Below are 24,573 nucleotides of genomic sequence, written 5' to 3'. Positions count from 1 at the left end.
CACTCCTTTCTCTTGATTAACCAGAAACCAGATTGAAGCTAAATCTGGGGTTTGACAGTGAAATTTTGAATATTCAGGTTTTCTATCTGTGATTTTCGTCTGCTGTAAAATTCCCAGCAAAGTTTTCTTCTGGGCTGCCCAGATGATCAGGGAGAGGGATACGTTTGTGGCGACATTAGTGTATTTTTCCTCTCTCTCTCTCTCTCTCTCGCGCTCTCTCTCTCTCTCTATATATATATATATATATATATATATATATATATATATATATATATATATATTGGAAGAAAACCAAATCAGGGAGAATCAACAAAAGAAAAACAAGGAGAGCAAAAACAAATAGGCAAAAGACAATACTCTCTCAGGAGTTTGAGGAAATAAGAACATTTTCGAATTTGGTAGTCAATCTTTCTGACTACGAACTAATAAAGCTGGAATTACAAACCCTCAATAAAGGCTTATCTTTCTGCCCTGAAATTCATCATAATTTTGTAGATACCCGCATTGACATTTACAAATTTGTTAGAAAATTGAAATTGCTGAAATTTCATGCGCAGCAAAAGAAAAAAAACAGTTTTACTTCAGACAGTAACATCAGAGAGGAATCGGAAGATACTCAATTAACAATTGATCAAGTTACAGATCTTAAAACTTTATTCGATTTGACTCATAATTTACAGGATGATGAATATACTGAAATGGAAGTTTTACAACAACTAAATGTCAATACCAAACGCCACATATCATCTGGTCTGAAGGAGAAATCAAAGTTTTGTCCCTCTTTATCTCCAGGCAATAAAATAGACCTTTATTCGGAATTAGTTTTAGAAGATTTGGAACGCTTACAAAATCGAAGGCGAGGAAAGAGCGTGGAGAATTTAACAAAAAACGAACGCCTTGCACTAAAAAACATGATGGAAAACAACCGGATTATAATCAAACCAGCAGATAAAGGAGGAAATGTAGTCATCCTGAACACATCTGATTACATGAGGGAAGCCTATAGGCAATTAAACAGTCCAATTGAATACAGAAAGTTGATAAAAAATCCGATTAGAAAATGAATTCCTCTTTTGCATACTAAATTGGACAGTTGGTATCAACAATTATTGCTTGATCGTGAGGAATGTATCTTTCTAAGAAAAGAGAATCCAACTCTACCCACGATTTATTTCTTACCGAAAATTCATAAATCATTGACATCACCACCAGGAAGACCAATAGTCTCTGCATGTGATTCACTGTTTGAAAGAGTTTCTAATTATGTAGACATCTATTTAGCTCCCATTGTAAAAACCTTGAGTTCATACATTAAGGACTCTGGAGACCTTCTAAAAATTTTATTAGATTTAGACTGGCCTCCAAGTTATTTATTGGCCACAATAGATGTAGTCTCTCTGTACACATCGATCAACCATGAAATTGGGTTAAATGCTTGTGAATATTTTCTAAAACAACGCAATATTTCAGAGTTAGAGCACTCCAAGATGTTATTAGACATGATTGATATGTGCTTAAAAAACAACATTTTTATCTTTAATCACGAGATTTATCATCAATTATGTGGCACTGCTATGGGAATTTCATTTTCACCAAACTATGCGAATCTGGTAATGGGTTGGTGGGAAAGAGAGATAGCGTGGAGTAAAAATAATGAGGAATTTGCTGGAAAAGCATTGCTTTGGGTTTGTTTTATAGATGATCTTTTCATTATTTGGAATGGACCAAGGGATGAATTCATGCAATATTTTAACATTCTCAATGATAATGAGGTAGGTCTTAAATTTACTTGTGACACAAGTCAAACATCGATTAATTTTCTGGACATCACGGTTTACATTGACAATGGTAAAATTGAAACAACAGTATTTCGGAAAGAAACTGCATGTAACAGCATATTACATGGTAAAAGCTTTCACCCCAATTCTTTAATAAATAGTATTCCTTTGGGTGAATTAATTAGATTGAAAAGGAATTGTTCCAATGAAAAAGATTCTTTATCGAAATGTTATGAAACTTATGAAAGATTTAAAACTCGAGGATATAATGAGAACATTCTTAAGAAAAATTTAAACGTGATTCGGTCTAAAAATCGAGAGGACTTTTTGTTTCATAACAAACAAAAGAACTCAAAAGAAACAGTTAGAATGGTAATGCAATATACCAAAGAAAGTACTTTCATAAAAAATATTCTATGTAAACACTGGAAGATTATTAGTAGGGATCCAGAGTTAGGACCCCTAATTGGCTCGAAGCCACTAGTCTCATACAAGAAAGCACCGAGTATAAAGGATATGATAGTAAAAAAGTCATTTTGTTCTAGAAAAGGACCACAATTGGTTAGAGGAGAAACAAAAGGGATTCTTTAAATGTAATCATTGTAAGGCTTGCAAAATAGGGCAATCTTTGAAAAAGGTAATTTTTTCCAATGGACAAGAATTGATTATTAAGCATAAGATCACCTGCGAGACTAAATTTGTAGTATATGTCATTGAATGTCATTGCGGTCTCAAATACATTGGCAGCACAATTTGTGCACTAAAGAAAAGAATTCTAGAACATATTAGAGCAATAACTCACAAAGACCATACATACGCAACAGATAGACATTTACAAACACATACGCAAAATGATTGGAGAACTTTGAGATATTATGGTATTGATCATATCCCGGAACATGAGAGAGGAGGTAACAGAGTTAAAAAATTAAGACGACTTGAGTCCAGACGCATAATACAAATGAAACCTAGGGCCCCTTTTGGGATTAATAATGATGAGGAACTTTATGTTCATTTGTAGGTTGAGTACCTATAGACATACACAATATCTTCACTTTTCCTTCGCTAATACAATTTGGAGCTAATCATTAATAATTTATAGATTTGATTCTATCATGTTACATATACCTTACAGAGTTGGATTGATACACTTATAATTGATTCATCATATTTTGTTCTCTTGGACATATTGTTATATAAGGTAATCAATGTTTAAGGGTAGATTTTATTGAGTTTGAAATTAGTGGCAATATTATCAGTAGAATTGCAAAAATACAATAGAGAAATTAGGATACAAAATGGATATGAGAAAATCCTTACTTGGACCATTGATTTTGTTTGATTGATTTAGATGATTGATGTATTTAATCATTAATACTTTTTGTTTTGATATTTAGAAACTACGATTACCAGAATGCAGTGTAATTAGTAATTAGGGTGGTACTATAAATAGGATCCGTAATAGTAACAACATGTGAACTCGAAGAAGATCATACGGTCGAAACGCATTGTTCTTTTTGTTTTCAGTCTTTAAAAGAGAAATAAAAACGAGATTTTTCTTTCCCCTCGATGGAGTGCACTTCTAATTCTTGATATACATTAAATTCATATGGGATCGGCTCGCCCACAGCGGTAGGACCGGTATTGAGAGCGCGGTGCCTTTGAATTGGAGCCGCCTTGGTCTCGATATATATATATATAAATATATATATATATATATACCAGTAGGTAGTTATAGTTAGGACCTAGTTTCCATAGGAAAAGCATTTTTTGCTTTGCCAATAACTTTGGCATCATTTGATGAATCATTCAAAACTAGTTTGCACCTGAGTTTAGCTGCTGTCTTGAAAGTTTTGGGATGATTCGTCAAGCTGGGGCAAAGAAAGGTGGGGTTTTCCTTATAGGGATTTTAGACATGACTGTAGCCTGAGCCGCTGGACAGACCTAAACCAAATTTGGCAGAAAGCTAGCTCTCGGTCCCAAAAGAGCCCTTTTTGTGATTTGGTGAAAATCCGTTCAGTAGTTTTCTAGTAACTAGAAAAAAATAGAATTGTTGAAATCTGATTCACTACCCACGCTTCAACCAGGAAGTGTTGGCAGCCATTTTGGGACTTTTTTTTAAAAAAGGGTGCATGGTAGGAATACCCTGATGCCATAGGCCTTATGGTGGTGTCCCCCCTGGGCCAAACAGCATCCTGGCAAAAAAATAAATGTAAAAACTAAGCACAGTCTCTCGTGATTGTAAAACATTGCCCCCCAGGTGGGCCAGGTCCCGGGGGCAAACAATCCTGTTTATGATGGGGATAGGGGGGACACATGGCCCGCTACCAATGGCCAATCTCGATCCCCGGGACTGTTACCTCCATGTGGCAGGCCAAATAAAACAAAGGTGGAGGAGGCCCTTTTCAAGGCGGTGTGTGGCCTCGGGGGCCACCACCTCCCTGGGGGCTTGGCCTATATATAAGAGGTGGGCCAAGTAGATCCCCGTCTTGTACCCATTAGGGCCCCGGAGACTACCACCTCCCTGGGGCCAATATTCATATGGAACAGAAACATGACAGCAAGTGGGAACTTATGACATTCTATGCAATTGATCAGGTACCAAAACTAGAACGTGGTGGTGACAGAGAAAAGAAATTGCGTCAACTGGAATCCAGATACATACTAGATATCCGGTCTCTCACCCCGTTAGGATTAAATCAGGATGAAGAGTTATTTGTACACCTATAAGGGTCTTCGTAGCCAACAATATGTTCCCACTCATTTATTTTAATTTTACCATTTTCAAGATGTATTTTTCTTCCGTTGTCATTTTTCAGATAGACATACATTTTTGGCGCTAAAAATATAAGTTGACTGAAGGAATAACATTTAAATATTAATATTTACACATTAGAGGTGCAGGATTTAGTGAGGGCTTTTAAAAAAATTAATTTTGGGGATTGTGCCATTTTAGGCAATAAATGAATATGAATCCTATGTGAACATTAATTAAAAACTAATGAAGGCCCCTTTAATTTGTTAATACACCTCGAAAATTGTTTTTCAATCTTTTTTAGTCTCTGAAACAAGATTTAACACAATATATTTAAAAATCATTTAATTTAAGGAGATGTTATAAACTACATCTACCAGAAGACATTGCAATGTGGAACTCAGTGGAAAACCATCTTGGATTGCAGTAAAAACATTGTTGCAATTTGGTGAATATGTATATAAAAAACTATTTAGTTTTTCTTTGCTAAAGTGCATATATTTTGTGATGTTAAGGAGTAACTTTTGATAATTTGGTGAAACTTTAGTATTTTTTCTGTTGCTTTTGGGTAGTTTATTTAAAGCGCTAAATCAGTACACAGGAAACACCTGTGAACAAGGTCCGGTGTGACCGAAACGCGTCAGGGGATTCCTGTTTGTTTGTTCATGATCTCACTAATGGAATAAAAGTTAAATTATTATTGACACAACGACAGAGTGCGGTTCTCTCTTGCCATAATAGTAAGAGAATTTTGTTTTCTGAAATACGGTCGTCCTGCCTCAAACCAGCACCACCGGAGAATCAAGTGCGCCGTAACATGCTTATCAGGAAATTTTTTCTTTTGCATATCTATATATATATATATATATATATATATATATATATATCTCTTGTGCCCCGTCTGAAACATCAACAATTTGCGCACTTCTGTACACAGAACCACACTATATCATTAACTATAACTCTGCATTCTACCATGCACAGTGTTTTCATATATGATTTTATTAGCCATGTCATGAGTTCTGTAAGGCATGCTATCATTTAACATGCTATAAGTGATGTAATATGAAAGGACGTAAGCAGTGCATGGAGAAGGTGCAAGTTACAGTTAATGTAGTGTGGCTAGCAAGTTGACAACACTGTGTATGTAGGTGTGTGACTTATAGGATGTTTCGGACAGGGCATAAGTTATAACTATAACTTTAGAATTTCTAAGGTTTGTATAGTTTAAATTGGATTTGTACAGAAAGAATAATGTTTTCCTAACTATAACTAAGCTTTAACCTTTGTTTTTTTCATTAAATATTCTATAAAATTGTATTTCAAATCATGGAGTGTTATCAAGTGGAGAGTCACCAGGTGGAATGTAGTCGAGTGGAGTGTCGTCAAGTAGAGTGTCTTATTGTGACTCTGCGCTCTACCGTGCCGTCCCTTCTCCAAGCCGCGGTCGGGCCCGCATTTTTGTATGTTTTCTCTCGCAGGCGGCCCAGACAGCACATTTCGTACTCCCGTTCGCGCCGCTTGCCCAGCTTGCTTTCCTGATATTTTTTTTTCCTTCCTTACCTGGGGGAATCCTCTTAATTATTCCTTTTTTCTTCTTCTTTTCTTTCCACCTTACTTCTCTTCTTATTCTGGTGTCCATATTGTCTTCTTCTTGGTGTTCTTTTTCCCAGCATGCCTTTTTTTCATTTTCCTTTTATACTACTACTTTTTCCCTATTCTTTTCTATGTGGCTTTCCCAATCCAAGATGGTATCGCTCTTTCTTTTTGTTTGTCACTTCCTGTCTCCTGGTATATACGCCTTTCAGTTCTGTTTTTTTCTTGCGTTGCAAACACTTCCGCTTGGTGGTGATCCTCGCTCCTGTTCCTTCGTGTTTTTCTCTAGTTCCTGTTGTTCTTGTTAGAGATCATTCCATTTTATTTTATTTTGTCATTATTTTTTCCTCCTCTTTTTCAGGAGTTCCTGTTTAGAGTTTTTTTCCACATTTTTTATTTTTTTTTCCTCTGGAGGGTACAGTCGGCTTAGGTGTTTCCAGTCAAGCAGCATCGTGGCTACTAGAAAGGGTCGCCCTTATCTTGGTCAGTCCAGAACCAGCAGAAGACCAGGTGCTCCTTCAAGTTCTTCAGCCAACGGTGGGAAGTGACATGCAGACTGTGACAGATTGCAACGCCAAATGAATCTGCGTTGTGCGATAACCATGTAAGGATCGCAGGAAGACGTCGTAGAAAATGCACAAGTCATGCTTCAGACAGTGCAACAACAAGCTCAAGAATTACAACAATTGCGGGCTGAGAATACCGCACTACGACAAGTCTTGTCTTCCTGATCAATGGATGTCCCTCCTGTGTCCACCTTAACACCTCGTAATTAGGGAGACCCGCATAAGATTACAGAATTTCTGGACGCTTTGACAGTCTTCTTTGCCTTTCAACCGATTACATTCTCTTCTAACAAGGCCACAGCGGGTTATTTAATCAGCGTCTTATCAGGTCCCGCACTAGCATGGGCGACCCCCTTGGTCTCTGTGGAAGATCCTGTCTTAAATAACTATCCTGCTTTTCTAAAACTCTTCAGGCAGATGTTCGAGCGACCTGGTTTTGAGGCAGCTGCTGAAGAAGCATTATGTGATATACAGCAAGGCAATCAGGATGTCTTACAATATACAACCCGTTTCAAACAGTTAGCAGCTGAAACCCCTTGGGTGAAATGCACTTTTGTGACCCTGTTCCGCCGTGGACTTCAGGAGGAAATAAAAGATGAATTGGTACATTCCACTCCAACTCGATCTCTAAAAGAACGAATGGACCAAGCAATGAATATAGAATATAGGCTGGGAGAACTTAAGATGGAAAGACGAAGAACTCGATTACCGTACCAGTCTGGAGTACACCGTACCACAAGTCGACGGTCTCACGAGGTTCATCTTGAAGCATCTCAATCTACAGAGGAAGAACCCATGCAGATTGATCTAGTCTGTGGTCCTTTATCTGACTCAGAAAAAAGATGACAGACGGCAAAAGGGTCTTTGTCTATATTGTGGCAAGGCTGGTCATCTGATCCCTAGTTGTCCAGTTCGTCCCTCCAGGCCTTCGGAAAACGCAAACTCCCGCCCCCCTGTGAGGAGGAAGGGGACGGGAGGAGCAGAAGTACCTTCAAAATGTTCCTCTAGAGATAATTTTTCCGCCTTGTTTATATTATCCGTTACGGTACAAGGTTCACAAGGTCAGGAAGAGCAGCTTTTTGCTCTACTGAACTGTGGAGGCAGTGGTATCTATTTGGATGAGAACTGGGCCAAAGAAAGAGGTATTCCACGTATTTCTAAAGAAACACCAGGACAAGTACACACTGTATATGGTTCTCCTTTAACCTCAGGACCAGTGGTGGAGCCTACATCTACTCTCTGTCTGCGTTTTGGCAGACACCAGGAAAATATTACTTGTGATCTCATATCCTCACCAAACCATACGATGATTTTAGGACTACCCTGGTAGACTAGGCACAACCCATATATCAATTGGGAAACAAGATCCATATCTTTGACGTCGCAGTTTTGTCAACAGAATTGCTACTCCACGAACTCTTATTGGTCTCCCAAAGGGTTAAGTCTTTCTCCTAAGAATAACTACAGCTCTATTAATACTATACAGGGTGTACCTAGTTGTTATCAGGAATACTCTGATGTTTTCCAGAAGCCTTGTAAGTCCGTCCTACCTTCTCATCCTATCTATGACTGTGCTAGTCTATTGGTTCCAGATGAAGTGGTTCCATTTGGTCGGATGTGTTCCTTGACAGAGCAAGAAAAGAAGGTACTCAAAAATACTTAGATGACAATCTACAGAATGGGTTAATTGCCTCCTCTTCATCTCCTGCAAGGGCTCCTCTTTTCTTCGTTCCTAAAAAGACAAAAGATTTGCGTCCCTGTGTTGACTTTCGCAGCCTCAACAAGATAACAATCAAGGATCGTTATCCCTTACCCTTGATTAGGGATATACTCGACGCTGTCCAAGGAGCCAAGATATTTACTAAATTAGATCTAATGGGTGCCTATCATCTCTTGCGTATCAAAGAAGGAGACGAATGGAAAACAGCCTTTCGTACTCCATTTGGTCACTACGAATATCGTGTCCTGTCATTTGGCTTAACCAATGCATCTTCTATATTCCAACGATTCATGGATTCCGTGTTTTCTGAATTATTAAATCAGAGCGTGGTGATTTATCTGGATGATATTCTAACATATTCCCGTAACCCTGAACAACATACTGAACATGTACTGCAGGTTCTGGAAAGACTCAGACAGAATCACTTATATTGTAAACCACAAAAGTATGAATTTCACAAGACTGAAGTACAGTATCTAGGGTTCTGCATCAATCAGACGGGAATAGCCATGAATCAAGAGAAAGTATAAGCTATTTTGAACTGGCCTTCTCCTTCCTCTGTTAAAGAAACTCAGGCCTGTATATTTATACTTTTTTAGCACAGCATTTGTGCCACTTTTTGACGTAAGAGCGGCGCAAACTTACAAAATACAATTGTAATTTGTAAGTTCGCGCCTCTTTTGCATCAAAAAATGATGCAAATGCGGCGCTAAAAAAGTATAAATATGGGCCTCAGTGCTTCCTGGGGCTCTCCAACTTTTATCGACAATTTATTCATGACTTTGCCCATCAACAAAGTTTTATCACCCAGACTATTAAGAAAGAAAATTTGAAGAAGGGATTTGTCTGGACTGATAGTGCAGAAAAGGCCTTTCAAAATCTAAAACGATCCTTTACTCAAGCACCTATCTTGCAACATCCTGACACTACAAAAATATTTATAGTAATGACTGATGCTTTTGAGAGAGCCATAGGTGCAGTGCTACTTCAAAGACAGGAAGTCGATGGATTGGAACATCCTATCTTCTACCTCTCCCACATACTGACAGAAGCAGAGCGCAATTACTCAGTATTAGAACAAGAGTTACATCGCTCTCAAGGTAGCCTGTAAGGAATAGAGACATTTTTTCATGGGTACTAAACAACCTTTTGAAGCGATAACGGACCATCGTAATCTACAATGTCTCAGAAGCTTCCAATGTCGTAATAGCCGTCAAGCAAGGTGGGCTTTCTTTTTCAGTCAATATGATTTAGTTATAACCTACATTCCCAGATCCCAGAACTTAGTGGCTGATGCATTATCCCGTCGTTATCCTGAAAGCACCAATACCTCCTCTCCAAACATCATTGAATCCAGTCGAATCATCGGGTTCACTCAGTCCTTTCTTGATTGTGTAAAATCTGAATACCAGTATCTTCCACTTGAAGAATGGAATAAGTTGACTCCTCAACTACAAAAAGATCAAGATTATTTCTATTATCAAGACGCTCTTTTCTTACCTACTAAGAAGGTCCAAACCAAGGCATTACAGATGTGCTATGATTCTCCTGTAGCTGGGCATCATGGAGTTAGGAAGACCCAGGAGCTGCTTTTACGTTCTTTTTGGCGGTCTACCCTTAAGAACGATGCTGAAACGTATGTATCAGCATGTCCTGTATGTGCTCAAACCAAGATACCCTGAACCAGCAGGATTATTGATGCCCTTACCTGTTCCTTCAGCTCCTTGGTGTACCCTGTCCACAGACTTCATATGTTCTCTACCATCTTCTTCAGGTCATCACGTCATCATGGTAACTGTTGATTCCTTTACTAAAATGGTGCATTTCACAGCCTTGAAGAAATTGCCCACAGCCCCCGAAATGAGTCATATATTCATGCAGGATATTTTTCGCCTCAATGGCCTCCTACAAGAGGTTATTTCTAATCGAGGACCACAACATGTCTCACGTTTTTGGAAAGATTTTTGTGCCTCCCTGAACATTGATATATCACTTTCATCAAGATTTCATCCACAAACCAACGGTCAAACTGAACGCTTGAACCAAGGACTCCAACAATTCTTACGGTGTTTCTGCAATGCCACTCAAAGTAACTGGTCAGACTTTCTTTCTCTAGCTGAATTTTCCTACAGCAATACGGTGCATAGCGCAACTGGGGCATCACCTTTTTAATGCACCAATGGTTTCCATCCTAAAGCCTTTTCCAACTTTCCACGTATATCTCCGTCTGTTCCTGCAGTCACTTCATTTGCATGACTAATCCGCCATATTCAGGACCTAATTCATACTACCCTATTGGCCTCTAAACAGGCTATGAAAAGACAGGTGGATCGTCAACGTCAAGTGGCACCTTTGTATCAACCAGGAAACAAAGTCTAGCTTTCCTCTAAATTTCTGCCCTCTTATTTCTCCCAAAACAAGTTCAAACCTCGCTTTTATGTTCCTTTTCGGATACTGCAATTGTTGAATCCTGTTGCTGTTAGGCTAAAGTTGACTCATACTTGGAGGGTTTATCCAGTCTTTCAGGTCTCCCAGTTAAAGCCTTTCATTCCTGATCTGTATCATCGATGTTTCCAATGTCCTCCTCCCCTCTTTATGGATGGCCATCCTGAGTATGAGGTGCATGAGATCTGTGATTCTCGATTTTTTCTGAACAAACTGCAATTTTTGATCCACTGAAAGGGTTATCCTCTCAGTGACTGTTCTTGGGAGAATGCATCATCAGTCCATGCATCCCATTTGGTTCACCTTTTTTATTCTCATTTTCCTGACAAACCTACGGCCTTGGGGAGGGGACCCACTGTGACACAGTGCTCTACCGCAGCGTCCCTTTTCAGAGTCGCGGTTGGGACGCAGCTCCGAGTTTCAGGGCGCCGGCACCGCCGCAGCCTACGTTTTTGTATGTTTTCTTTCGTGACGCAGCCCAGACAGCACATTTCGTGCTTCCGGTCGTGCCGCTTGCCCAGCTTGCTTTCCTGATAATTTTTTTCCTTCCTTACCTGGGGGGAATCCTCTTCTTTCTTCCTTTTTTCTTCTTCTTTTCTTTACACCTTACTTCTCTTCTTGTTCTGGTGTCCATGTTGTCTTCTCCTTGGTGTTCTTTTTCCCAGCATGCCTTTTTTTTCTTTTTCCTTTTATACTACTACTTTTTTCCCTATTCTTTCCTATGTGGCTTTCCCAATCCAAGATGGTGTCGCTCTTTCTCCCTGTTTGTCACTTCCTGCCTCCTGGTATTTACACAGTTCGGTTCTGGTCTTTCCTTGCGTTGCAAACACTTCCACTTGGTGGTGATCCTCGCTCCTGTTTCTTCGTGTTTCCTGTTGCTCTTGTTAGAGATTATTCCATTTTATTTTATTTTTTCATTATTTGTTTTTCCTTTTTTTCAGGAGTTCCTGTTTAGAGGTTTTTCCCACATTTTTGAGTTTTTCCCTCTGGGACTCCTTCTGGAGGGTACGGTCTGCTTAGGCGTTTCCAGTCAAGCAGCATCATGACTACTAGAAAGTGTCGCCCTTATCTTGGTCAGTCCAGAACCAGCAGAAGAACGGGTGCTCCTTCAAGTTCTTCAGCCGACAGTGGAATGCGACATGCAGACTGTGACACTTGCGCCCATAATTATACTTTTTAGCACCGCATTTGCTGCACTATTTGACGCAAAAGCGGCGCAAACTTACGAAATACAATTGTATTTTGTAACTTTGCGCCGCTTTTGCGTAAAAAAATGACACAAATACGGTGCTAAAAAAGTATAAATATGGGCCTTAGTGCGGCATGGAGTGGAGGAAAGTGTTGCAGAGTGCAGTGGCAAAGTGTGGAGTAGAGTGTTGTATAGTGGAGCGTTGTCGAGTTGAGTGCCATGAAGCAGAGTGGAGGAGAGTGGAGTACAGTGTAGTGCTGAATAGTGAAGTATCATACAGTTGTCATACCGTGGAGTGTCGCAGAGTTTGGTAGAGTGGAGTAGTGTACTAGAGTAGCATACAAAAGAGGGACATACAGTCTAGTCGAGCCTTCTAGAGCGGAGTGGCATACAGTGCAGTGGCATGTCGCAGAGTACAGTGGAGTGTCACCCAATGGAGTGGAGTGTCGTAGATTGAAAAAGGGTGGCATGGAATGGAGGGGCATAAGTCAGAATAGAGTCACCTAGACTGGAGAGGCACAGAGTGAAGTAGTCTTAGAGTACAGTAGTGTGTCATTGAATGAAGTGGAATGGAGAGTTGTAGAGTGGAGTTTCATACAGTGGTGTGTTGTGCAGTGGAGTGTCGTTGATTGGCGTGTCCAGTGTAGTGTCACTGAGTGCAGTGCCATCCGGCGTAGTGTCGTGAAGTAGAGTGCCATCAAGTACAGTGACAGAGTGGAGTAGACTGTTCCAGAGTGGAGTGGCACAGAGATGAGTAGGGTGGGGAGTGGAGTGGTGTGTCATAGAGTGTCATACAGTGTAGTAGAGTGGCATAGAGTGGAGGGGAATAGAGTGCAGTACAGTGGCATAGTGTAGTAAAGTGAAGTTGCATAGAGTGGAGCATAGTGTCGCACAGTGATACAGCATAGAGTGGAGTGGCATGTCGTAGAGTGAGTGGAGTGGTGTGGCATAGCATAGAGTCAAGTAAATTGTCATAAGTTAGAGTGGTGTGTCATAGAGTGGAGTAGAATGGCAAGTTGTAAAGAGTTGGAAAGTGTCTTAGAGTGGATTAGAGTGGAGGGGCATAGAGTGGAGTAGAGTGTTGTGGAGTGTGGTACAGTGGAGTGGCATGTAGTATTGTGTCAAGAGTGGAGTGTTGTCAAGTGCAGTGTTGTACAGGGGAGTGGAGGAGAATGTTGTACAGTGTTGTAGAATGGAGCATTGTAGAGTAGTGTGTCATAAAGTGGAGTGTGGTAGAGTGTTACAGATTGTAGTAGAGTGGTGTAGAGGAGCATGCAGTTGAGTTGAGTCTTCTAGAATGGACTGGATTACAGTGAAGTGGCATGTCTTATAGTATAGTGAAGTGTCAGACAGTGGAGTGGAGTGTCATAGAGTGGAGTAGAGTGCTGTGAAGTGAAGGGCCATAGAGTGGAGTACAGTCTTCTACACTGGAGTGTCGTACAGTACAGTGGAGTGCCATAGAGTGGAGTGTCATACACTGGAATGTCGTTCAACAGAGTATCATCAAGTGGAGTGTTGTCGAAGGAGTGTTGTAGAGTGGCACAGAGTTGAGTAAAGTGTTGTAGAGAAGAGTGGCATAGAGTGGAGTAGGGTACATCGAGTGCCATAGAGTGGAGTGTTGTCGAGCGAAGTGTCTGCAAGTTTCATAGAGAGGAGTGCTGTGTCATACATTGGGATGGCATGTCATAGACATGGCTGGAATGCTATGTTGTAGAGTGTCATACAGGGTACAGAGTAGTGTAGAGTAGAGTGGCATAGAATGTAGCAGAATTTTGTAGAGTGAAGTGCCATCAAGTGGATTAAAGTATAATTTACTGGAGTAGTGTGTCATAGCGTATAGTGGAGTGAAGTGAGGAGAGGAGAGTGGAATGGCGTAGTATAGAGCTGAGTAAAATTCCATAAATTGGAGTGGCGTGTTGCACAGTGGAGTGGAATGGTGTGTTATTGAGTGCTGGAACATGTCACAGAGTGGAGTGGTGTAGAGTAGACTGTTATAGTGTGTGTTTAGACTGGAGTGGTATAGAGCGGAGTAGCATAGAGTGGAGTAGGGTGTCCTAGAGTAGAGAGGAGTGGAGTGGCCTATCGTAGAGTGGAGTGGCATGTCGTACAGTGTCTTACAGTAGAGTTGTGTACAGTGGAATGGCACAGAGTGGAATGGTATTCAGTGGAGTGGCATACAGTATTGTGGTGTATAGTGTCATGATGTAGAGTGTTGAGGCATAAAGTGTTGTGGTGTACAATGTCAAAGAGTACAGTGGAGAGACAGTGGAGTGGCATACAGTCGAGTTAGGTAGAATAAAGTGTCGTAGAGTGGCATAGAGTGGGGTAGAGTGTTGCAGAATGGTATACAGTGGAGTAGAGTGTTGTAGAGTGGAGCACAGTGGTGTGGAGTAGAATGGCAGACAGTGTCGTGGTGTAGAGTATCATGAAAGAGTGTTGTGGCGTACAGTGTCTTGGCCTGAGCACAGAGTATAGAGGAGTGGTATAGAGTGGTGTAGAGAAGATTGGCATACAGTAGAACAGCATAGAGTGGAGTGGCATAGATTGTAGTGGCCTGTTGTAGAGTAGTGCGAATTGGTGTAGCCTGGAGTGGAATGTCATAGGATACAGTGGATTGTCATGTCGTACAGAGTCTTACAATGGAGGGCCACAGAGTGGAGCGGCATACAGTGGAGTGGTGTAGAGGGTCCTGTCATACAGTGGTGTTGCGTACAGTGTCATGACGCAGTGTCATGATATAGAGTGTCATGGTGTACGGTTTTGTGGCGTACATTGTCACAGAGTAAAGTTGAGAGGCGCAGAGTGGAGTTATATAGAGTTGAGTGGGGTAGAGTAAAGTTTTGTAGAGTTTAATGGAGTGGCATGGCATGTGAAAGAGTAAAGGGTGTAGTAGAGTGGAGTGGCATGTCATGAAGGGGAGTGGTGTGTCATAGAGTGAAGTGACTTGGAGTGTTGTGGAGTAAAGTGTCATTGAGTGGAGTGTCACAGAGTGGAGTAAAGTGGCATACTTTGGAGGGCCATAGAGTGGAGTAGCATTCAGTGAAGTGGCGTACATAGTGGCATGTTGTAGAGTATAGTAGTATGTCATACAGTGGAGTGTCGCACAGTGTCTTAGAATGGAGCTTTGTATATTGGTGTGGCGTAGAGTGAAGTGGGATGTCGTAGAGTGGAGTACCATAGAGTGGAGTGGTATGTTGCGGAGTGGAGTGGTGTGCCTTGTGGTGGAGTGGTGTGGAGTGTCATAGATTAGAGTGGCGTAGAGTGGAGTAGAGTGGAGTAGTGTTTCACAGAGTAGAGTGGAGTGGTATAGTGGGAGTTGCATACAGTGGAGTAGAGTATCATAAAGTGGTATACACTGGAGTGTCATACAGTATTATAGACTGGAGTGTTGTACACTGAAGTGCCATACAGTGTAGTGTGTGATAGAGTGAAAGGCCTAGAATGTCACAGAGTGGAGTACAGTTTCGGAGAGTGGACTGGCAAAGACTTGAGTGGTGTAAAGTGGAGTGTCATATTTTGGCATGTCATAGTGTCATATCGTACAATATCATTGCATAGAGTGGCATGGCACAGATTGTTGTGGCATAGAATGGAGTGGGGTACAGTACTGTGACATAGAGTGTCGTAGCATACAGTTTCATGGCATACAATGGAGTGACATAGAGTGAAGCAGGATTGACTGGAGTGGCTTTCAATGGAGTTGCGTACAGTGAAGTGGCCTGTTGTAGAATATGGAATGGCATAGATTGCAGTGGCTTAGAGTGGAGTGGTATAGAGTAGAGTGGTGTATAGTAAAGCAGCCTAGAGTGAAGCAGCGTAGAGGTGCATGAAATAGACTGTCGTAGAGTGTCGTAGAGTGAAGCAGAGTAGAGTGGAGTGGCATAGAAAAGTGTGGAAGCCATTTTATTTGTACTAGAAGCCATTTGCTCCCTTGCTTTGTCCTGTGATAGTTAATGGTGACAAGGCCTACAAGACCTATCAAAGGGTAAATGACCTCAGGTACACTAATGACATCTTAATTAATATAATTGCACCGACAGGTGACTGAGCCTGGCGAAAGGAGGATAGGGAGCATAATAATCTGAAAGCAGATATGCTTAAACAAGTAATAAAGCACCTTAAAGACAAAGATCACAGTGAGATAGAGTAGATTGGTCTAAGACAGTGAACACCACTCAAGAGAAAGATGAGACAGTATTTGTATATTATGACCGCCTATTGCAGATTTTCCAGCAAAACAGCGGCATGAGCAACCCTTTAGAGGAAGCCCTTCCAGCTTTCGTGACAATCTTTGTGCAGGGCCTGCGCCCGGCAATACAGACACACTTACAAACATCCTTTGTCTGCTGGCAACAAGAGCCAGTGAAGAAGGGGATGGCCGCAGCAAAGTATTGTGCAAATTCCCAAACACATGTGCAAGCAATGGAAGAGACGAAAGCAAAGAAAGATAAGGTGAGGTTAATGGTCGCCCAGAAACAGTATTACCAAAACATTGGCCAACAAAGTAGAGGAAGAGGTAGGAACAGGGGAAGGAGCAAAGGTAGAGACAGGCCAGGGGGGCAGGGACCAGTTGCTCCACTGTAACCAGCCTGGCAGGTCAACTGCCCCTTACTAAATACTACAGGGTGTAGAGGTGGAGGGCCAGTCACTCAACATACTGGGAATGCTTAGGTGGCACCATACCCCTCAAATATCTTTGACACCCCATCTACCAAGCCATCCCAAAGCACATACAGGGTAGGTCCACCACATCACACAAATTAACCCGTCCCTCCTCCCTCAGCCACCACCTATTGGCAATATTGTGCAGTGGACATCAGACATGAACATGATAGATGGGTATTACCCACTGTACCCCCCACCTCATGAAACATTTTAGGGCTGCCCAAAATGAGGAGATTGCCTAATGCTCCAGCAATTGAGGTCAACCAAACAGATCCATACATTTGGAGAACAGTGATGGGCAAGACTATTCCATTGCTGGTTGACACTAAAGCCACTAGATCTATGATGCGGGCATCACAAATGCCTAATGCACCCCTTTCTGGAACACAGATAACGGCAGTCGGTCTAACAGGGAAACAAATTAACGAATATCTGACAAAACAAATGAAGCTTGTCACAGGTCCCATTACAGTGTACCATCAATTTATTTTCAGCTGGTCCTGTCCCGATAATTTGTTGGGGAGGGATTTACTCTGTAAATTACAGTGCACCATCAGTTGCACAGCTGATGGTAACTTCTTGCAGAGTAGGGACTATAGGTTACTCCTTCAAGCTTTCACAAGATGTGCTGAACCTGTAAATCCAACTGAACAGAACACTACAGTCCCACACCATGTCTGGGCACACCCCCAGAATGATGTGGGACAGGTTTTACACTACCCACCAGTACACATCAGGGTCTGACCAGGAGCATCATTAGCACCCATTCCCCAATACAAGATTTCCAAGGAAGGGGAAGAGGGCATTAGACTATTAATTTGTGATCTTTTACAGCAGGACATAATGAAGGAAATAGAATACAGCCCCTGTAACACCCCTATACGTCTTGCAAAGAAGGCTTCTAGGGGCCCAGATGGGGCCTCTGTATACAAATTCACTCAGAACCTCTGCGCATTGAACAAAATAGTGATACCCCCATTTCCAGTGGTACCCAGTCTGGCAATGATGCTGTCCAGAATCCCTCCAACAGCCAAATACTTCACAGTCTTACACCTTAGCTCTGCCGTCTTTACCATGCCTTTGCATTCTGATAGCCAGTGCCTGTTCTGTTTTACATTCAGACAAAAGAGGCATACTTGATGTTGTCTCGCTCAAGGGTATACAGAATCACCTTCCATCTTCACCCAGGCGTTAAAGAAGTGCCTTACATTTCCGGGAAGTTCAACTCTCATCCAATGCATTGTTGACCTACTGATAGCTTCAACATCACAGGCAGCATGCAAAACCGACAGTATATAGCCCTCATATGTCATTTCACCTTGAAAGATTATAAGGTCTCCCCCAAGAAGTTGCAGCTATGTTTGACCACTGTGAAATACTTGGGTCATGAACTATCAGAAGGGAAACGAAAATTACTGCCTGACAGGATCTCCACTAGCATATACTGTCCTAGACCCTGCACACTGGAGGAATTGAGGGCCTTTTTAGGAATGGCAGGGTACTGATGTTACTGGATACTGAATTTCTCTTTGATTGCTCATCCCCTCCAAGCACTAATGCACAAGTGTGTGTCTGACCCACTGCCATGGTCCCATGAATGCCAAATTGCTTGCCTCACTCTGATGCATGATCTCTGTGTTTTCCTCGGTACTGGACCTTCCAGATTACACCGAACCCTTTCATCTGTTCTGTCATGAAAAAGGAGGCTGTTCTCTGGCAGTGCCCACACAAAAGCATGGAGCATTCTATTTCTCAGTAGCATACTACTCTGCTACACTATACCATATAGCCACATTCTTGTCATCCTATCTGCGGCAGTGGCTTTTGCCACCTTAGCGTTAGAGCAATCTGAGAACATTGTGCTAGTACATACCATGATTCTGCATGTCCCACACGCTGTTGACTCACTTTTGACAACATCTAAGACGCTGCACCTCACCAATGCACCAGATACGAATTAACACTGTTGGCACCACACATTGCAATCAAGAGGTGCATCACTTTAAATCCTGCCTTCCTCTTGCCAAATGATTATGATGAACATGAATTGACCACTGATGATGCTTTCCATGACTGTGTGCTTGCTGTTGATAGACACACCAAGGTTCGACCAGACCTGCAGGATACTCCTTGTTTCAATGCTGTTGGAGGCCTCTTTGTGGATGGGTTATGCCTTCGGGACAACAAGGGAGTTCTGCGCACATGCTATGCCGTTGGCACCGCCCGCAACATGGTGGACAATCCTGGTTTCCTGTGGTAAAAGGAGTCCAGACTGTACGCTTTTGGGGTTACCCTTGATTTTGGCCAGCTCTGCGTAATACAAGAGTTCCTTCCTTCAGCTGGGTACCAGGTCTAGCATGCACAACTCATAGGCCACCTCTTGCAGGCCTTGCTATTAGATTCTAAGGTAGCCATCATAAAGTGTACAGCACACACCTCTTCTAAGGACTTTGTTTCCAGGGGGAAAAAGTTTTTAGATGGAGAAGCCAAGAGGATTGTTGCTCTTACAGGTTGTGATTTAGCTACGGTTCAAATGCAACCCACTGCACGTTACAGACAAAATGAATGATCAAATGTGTTTTGACCCACTGCTCATACAAAAAAGGCTGATGCTTTGGAAATAAAACCATGGCAGGAAGGAGGGCTTGTGCAGACAGAGGAGGGGTTATAGACTGGACCAAATTATAAAATATGTTTGCCTACGTTAATGCTCTCACCTATGGCTCATTTATTCCACGGTCCCTCCCACGTTGGTGAGATGGCATGATCGGACTGTTTTCACAGTGTTGATACAATGCAAGGTTTCATCAAGTAACAAAACGTTTATGCAAACAGCTGTATGTGCACAATACAGTGCTGTAAAGGGTACACCCACTGTACCTGGCCATTGCCCCTCTCCACATGGACCATTTGAAAGCCTCCAGCTTGACTTTATTGATATGCCTTCCTTGCACAAGTACAGGCATGCATTGATTGTCATCTGTATGTTTTCCAAGTGGGCAGAGGTGTATCCGGCTAAGAACTGTGATGCGCAAACTGTTGCCAAATGCTTCCTAAAAGAACTGATCCCACGGTTTGGGATTCCATCGCCTTTGAGCTCTGACAGTGTACCGGCATTTGCCTCCCAAGTAATTATGGGGCTTTGCAAAAGGCTTGAGGTAACACAGAACAGCACTGTGCCTACCATCAGCCAGCAGCCGGCGCAGTAGAATGCAAGAATGGTGTTTTAAAGAACAAAACAGGAAAAATGTGTGCATACGCTCAACTGTCCTGGACTGATGCACTACCACTTGCTCTATTGGTCATGAGAAGTATCCCTGACAGAGTGTCCAAACTCAGAACCATAAAATATTGTTTGGCAGGCCTATGCACATTCTCCATCACATCTCAATTGCCTTGTTGTTAGTGCCCGATAATTTGCACTTACAGTACTGCAAGAAACTAACAGAGACACTGCAATGCCTTCGTCGTCAGGTACTGCAGGCTGTTCCTGATTCCTACGCACCTGCTGGACACTATCTGCAGCCGGGAGATTGGGTCTGTGTCAAGGCCCACTTAAGATGTCACTGGCTCCAGCCTTTGTGGAAAGGGCCATTTCAGGTGCTGCTAACTACAGCCATGGCTGTCAAGTGGGAGGGGTTGACTTCCTAAATGCACAGCTTCCCACACCAAGAAGGCGCACTCACCTATGGAGCAACAAGGACCAGGGGAGTAAACTGCACCATCAACAACCCCTGCTAAGGAGCACTGTTACAACCGCCGCACTAGCAAAGTACCTAGGTGTCACATGCTGGCAACCTCTGACACTTCCTCAAAGGTACAGCAATATTGATCATAAGAGGATTCATTTTGAAATGTCTTCACTTTGAAATGCCTGGCACCTCTCAGAAGACAGAGAAAATGGCCATGGGAGCTGACTGTTGTTTGTACCCCTGTTCCTGCAATGTTCATAACTACACTGGCAGTATTATTTGTGGACAATAGAGCCATACCATTTATGGAAGGACGATACAAACTGTTACTGCAACTGAGATTTTGTATTCCATGTCCCATGTTGACAATGTAACAAGGATAGCAAACGTAATAGAAGATGACAATGAAAATGATGGCGGAAAGGAGATGTAGAAGGAATATGAGGGAAACAAATATGTTGAAATGATGAAAATGCATGTGACAATAATGAACATTTCAGGGTGTTATGTTTGCACACACCTGCCTACAGATGCCAAAGAGAAAATTACAAATGATACTGTACCATTAGCAAAGTATGTGTGGTTTATTATAGGGAAGGAGATGTTGTCCACAGAACATAAAATAACAGTGACAATAGGATGCCCAATCCTTGGTAGAAATACATCTGCTAGAAGACCTGCAGCGGAGCATCACAACACAAAAACCTGTATGTCTATACAGCCTACTGCAAAGGAACTACTGGCACATTTTGACAAAACACCACAAGCGGGAATAGAGGGACAGCATGGCCCTGACACGTGGCACTCTCCAGGGGATAAGGATGCAGGTGAACTAGGGGTACCAAGGCTAGGAATAGCACAACAGAGAGTAGAACCCTTCTGTATTAGACGTGCTTGTGATATTCAGAGGAAAGTAAATATTCATGTGTATGACACCAACTTTCTATACTATGCCAGTTTCATAAAATCAAAGGGTGGGGATATACACTTATCCCCACAGCTAGCTCGATATAAGGGCTTGTTCTTTGTGTGTGGGAAATCAGCCTATTTCTACCAATCTGCTGGGTGGTATGGGAGCTGCTATCTGTCCTTTGTGCTACTGCCTATCGGTCACGTCACCTACCTATCACAAATATCAAGATCAGTAGAGCAGGAGCACATCCGAAGGAAGAGGCTAGCAAAACTACACTAGGAAATATCAATGGAGAATTACCTGCTTTAGGGGCAATGGTTATACAAAACCGTATTGCCCTAGACATCATCCTGGCCAAGAAGGGAGGAGTATGCCAGGTTATGCACCAGAGGTGTTGTTCCTTCATCCCAACAATAGCAATAACATTGGACGACAATAGAGAATATAAAAGAAGTAGAGCAACAGGCACACACAATACAGGGAGGAGACATATGGGCGTCTGTGCTATCCTGGCCAGGGGACATGGCTGGTAGAAGCCTTGGTAATTGAAGTAGCAATATTGGTAATATTATGTGTCCTTGTTAAGGTGGTGTCACTGTGTCTCTCCTCAGGGGCTGATCTGCAAGGGCAGATAATGCTTCACTGGCAGCAAAATGTAGAAATGAAGGTGATATATCAGCAACCACTTTCACTAAAGCCAGATGTGTTGGGGCCCACTGTTGCTGAGGATGAATAAGGACAGGAAGGGGTGATAATTATAAAGAAGTAGAAATGGCTAGGGGTCATCATTGATTATCAGAGGAGGGGATGTGGGAGCCATTCTTGTACTAGAATCCATTTGCTCCCTTGCTGTGTCCTGTGGTAGTCAAAGGTTGCAGGGAGCTGGCTCTCTATATGATATATCGAAATGAGATATATCGTGCCAAGAGTCCAAGTGTTCCCTTACCAGTGGACAGGGCTTGCTCTAGCAAGCCCAAGGGGCTCTTTTGGGGGAGTGTGGTCGAGCAGCCTTAGGCTTATCGTAGAGGAGTGTGAGACATCTGCAAATACACACACAATCAATAAATGAGACACACAACTCAAGAGGGAGAGCCAAACCAACCTACAAGTATCTTTATGTATGTGTTGGCACCAGAATCAATACGATCAGGTAAGTACGTTGTGCAAGAAAAATCTTCACAGTTTTGGAAAGTTGACACTGCATTTTCTGAAAAGCTGCAATGGTATCCTATGGAGAGAAAAGCAAGTACTGTATTCGGGTATAGTACCATGACATACGGGACCAATCTCTTGGACTTACAGTAAGTATTTGGAAAGGTTCAGGACCACATCAAAAGGTCACACCGGGCAGCGCTGAGGGAGTCGAGTTCAGAGTTGTAGTACGGCATCGGGTGCCCACTGTCAGTCAATGGGGATTGGTCCGGTTAAAAAGATGCTGCAGGTGAGGACTGGGGATCCAGTCGGTGGGGGGGACCAACAAGTGGGTTCCAGTCTTGAGATGTCCAGGGATGTGAGGACACCTTCAGTCCTCTTCTCCCCTGACCAGGGGTGATGGGTGGAGAGGTACTTTGTGGGGTAGGGTTTTTTCCACCGGAGCACTTGCGGTTTAGGGGGCCTGCCCGCAGAGGCTGCAGGTGGCATCAGAGAGTCCACAGTGGGCATGTCCAAGGTGGGCTTTGTCTCTGGAGGGCTGGGGGACCACGTTGGCACCACTAGTCCACTTCAACTCAGGCTGGGCGGCACAGGTGCAGTGGTGCCTTCAGGTGTTGGGCTTGTAGCGGTCTGAAGTCCTTGCTGCTCCACTGGAATTCCTTGGTCTTTGTTGATGCCAGGCAGGGGTCCCAGGCTTTTGGAGGCACTTTCACTTTCACTGTGCCGTCTCTATAGGAACACCGTTATGATTGAATTCAAAGTATAAGAATGACTGTTATTTTACTAAAGAAATATGCATGTATTACATAATAAAATATTAATTGTTGACAACATTTGCACATGGTTGAAGAATGTTTAAAAGTTGTTTCCAAGGAAGACAAGGGCCTTCTTCGTAGGTCATCAGAAATCTATTTTCCTGGTGCCTGGGGCTCTCCTATATACTGCATTGAGGGTTGTCTTGGGGAATGTAGGGTAGTAGCTAATAGGCTACTTACCCCTGGGGTCACTACACCCCGTCATAAGACTCTCGTTATGGGGCCAAGACTGCTAGATTCGGGCGGCATCACCACCAATTGTGGATGACTGAGTCGATCCCACACTGTTTGGTAGCTGTCGGCCTTAATCCTTTCGGCTAGCTAGCAGTACCTTACCCAAACATAGAAACCAAAGGTGATTTGTGGCAGCTTGATGCATGACACTATGTGACTCCTCTGGAAAGTCATGGTCGGCAGAGCCTACCCCTTTCTCTCATTAGCAAAGGTCTCATACATACACATAAGCAAAAGAACAAGATGCAGGGTAGTTTTCAATGCAATTATTGAAAAACTGCAATCTACAATAAAATATATGAGCTGTAATTATTAGGAGATAAGACATAGCACAAATAGGATTGTTACAATCAGTGAAAATAAAATAAACAGCCCAAGCATATTGGAATAAACATGCATATAGGAATCCTTCCTAACACCTAGCTTCGAAGTGGGAGCATAGCGGTGATAGCCCAAATCCACCTATACTTAGTCCATGGAAGGTACACCCACCCCCATGACCTGAAAACAGGGTTCTGCCCACCATCTCCTTGGTTGGTTGCAGAGACAACGTTGAGGTCAGCAAAGTGAAATGGCATACAGCATGGCTGGATCTCCTGGCTGGAATGACCTCTCTAACCTTCTTTGGCCCGTGTGATGTTTTTATAATAAAATGGGTGTGTATTCTGAGAAAAAGACCTGATGTGATCATGTGTCTAAGTGTTGGGCTGCCTGCGCACTCTTGTGATGGCAATACTAGATAAATTATGATGTACCGCGATGGACAACCTTGAGCAGAGGTACACTGTGAAAATGTTGTGCGCTGAAAGCAGTAACAACATGTTTGAAGATTAGCAGCTGATTATGGAAAATAAAACATCCCTGCTAAAAGCAGGGTGAGCTAAAATTAATAAATGAAATTAGAGCATGCATTTAGGTAAAAGGCCATAGGCCTAAGCTAAGCTAAAATATGTGTGTCCAAGCAAGGCTCTAAAATGAACCCCCAACACTCCTATATGACCACTTCCTGTGGGAAGTGGACATCACCCTGTCCCAGAGTTCCTAAATCTGCCA

At 42.5% G+C, this 24,573-nt stretch overlaps 1 protein-coding gene across 4 annotated transcripts in view; it reads right to left on the bottom strand.

Annotated features, from left to right (window-relative positions):
* Positions 1–24,573, bottom strand: part of LOC138261570 (cyclin-dependent kinase-like 4) — a 1,634,859-nt gene that overhangs the window by 1,114,636 nt on the left and 495,650 nt on the right. The gene's annotated exons all lie outside the window — the stretch shown is intronic.

Source organism: Pleurodeles waltl, chromosome 10 (genome assembly GCF_031143425.1).
Source record: "Pleurodeles waltl isolate 20211129_DDA chromosome 10, aPleWal1.hap1.20221129, whole genome shotgun sequence".
NCBI lineage: Eukaryota > Metazoa > Chordata > Amphibia > Caudata > Salamandridae > Pleurodeles > Pleurodeles waltl.
Note: the sequence above shows the minus strand (reverse complement) of the source record. Positions and strands in the feature narration are given on the sequence as shown.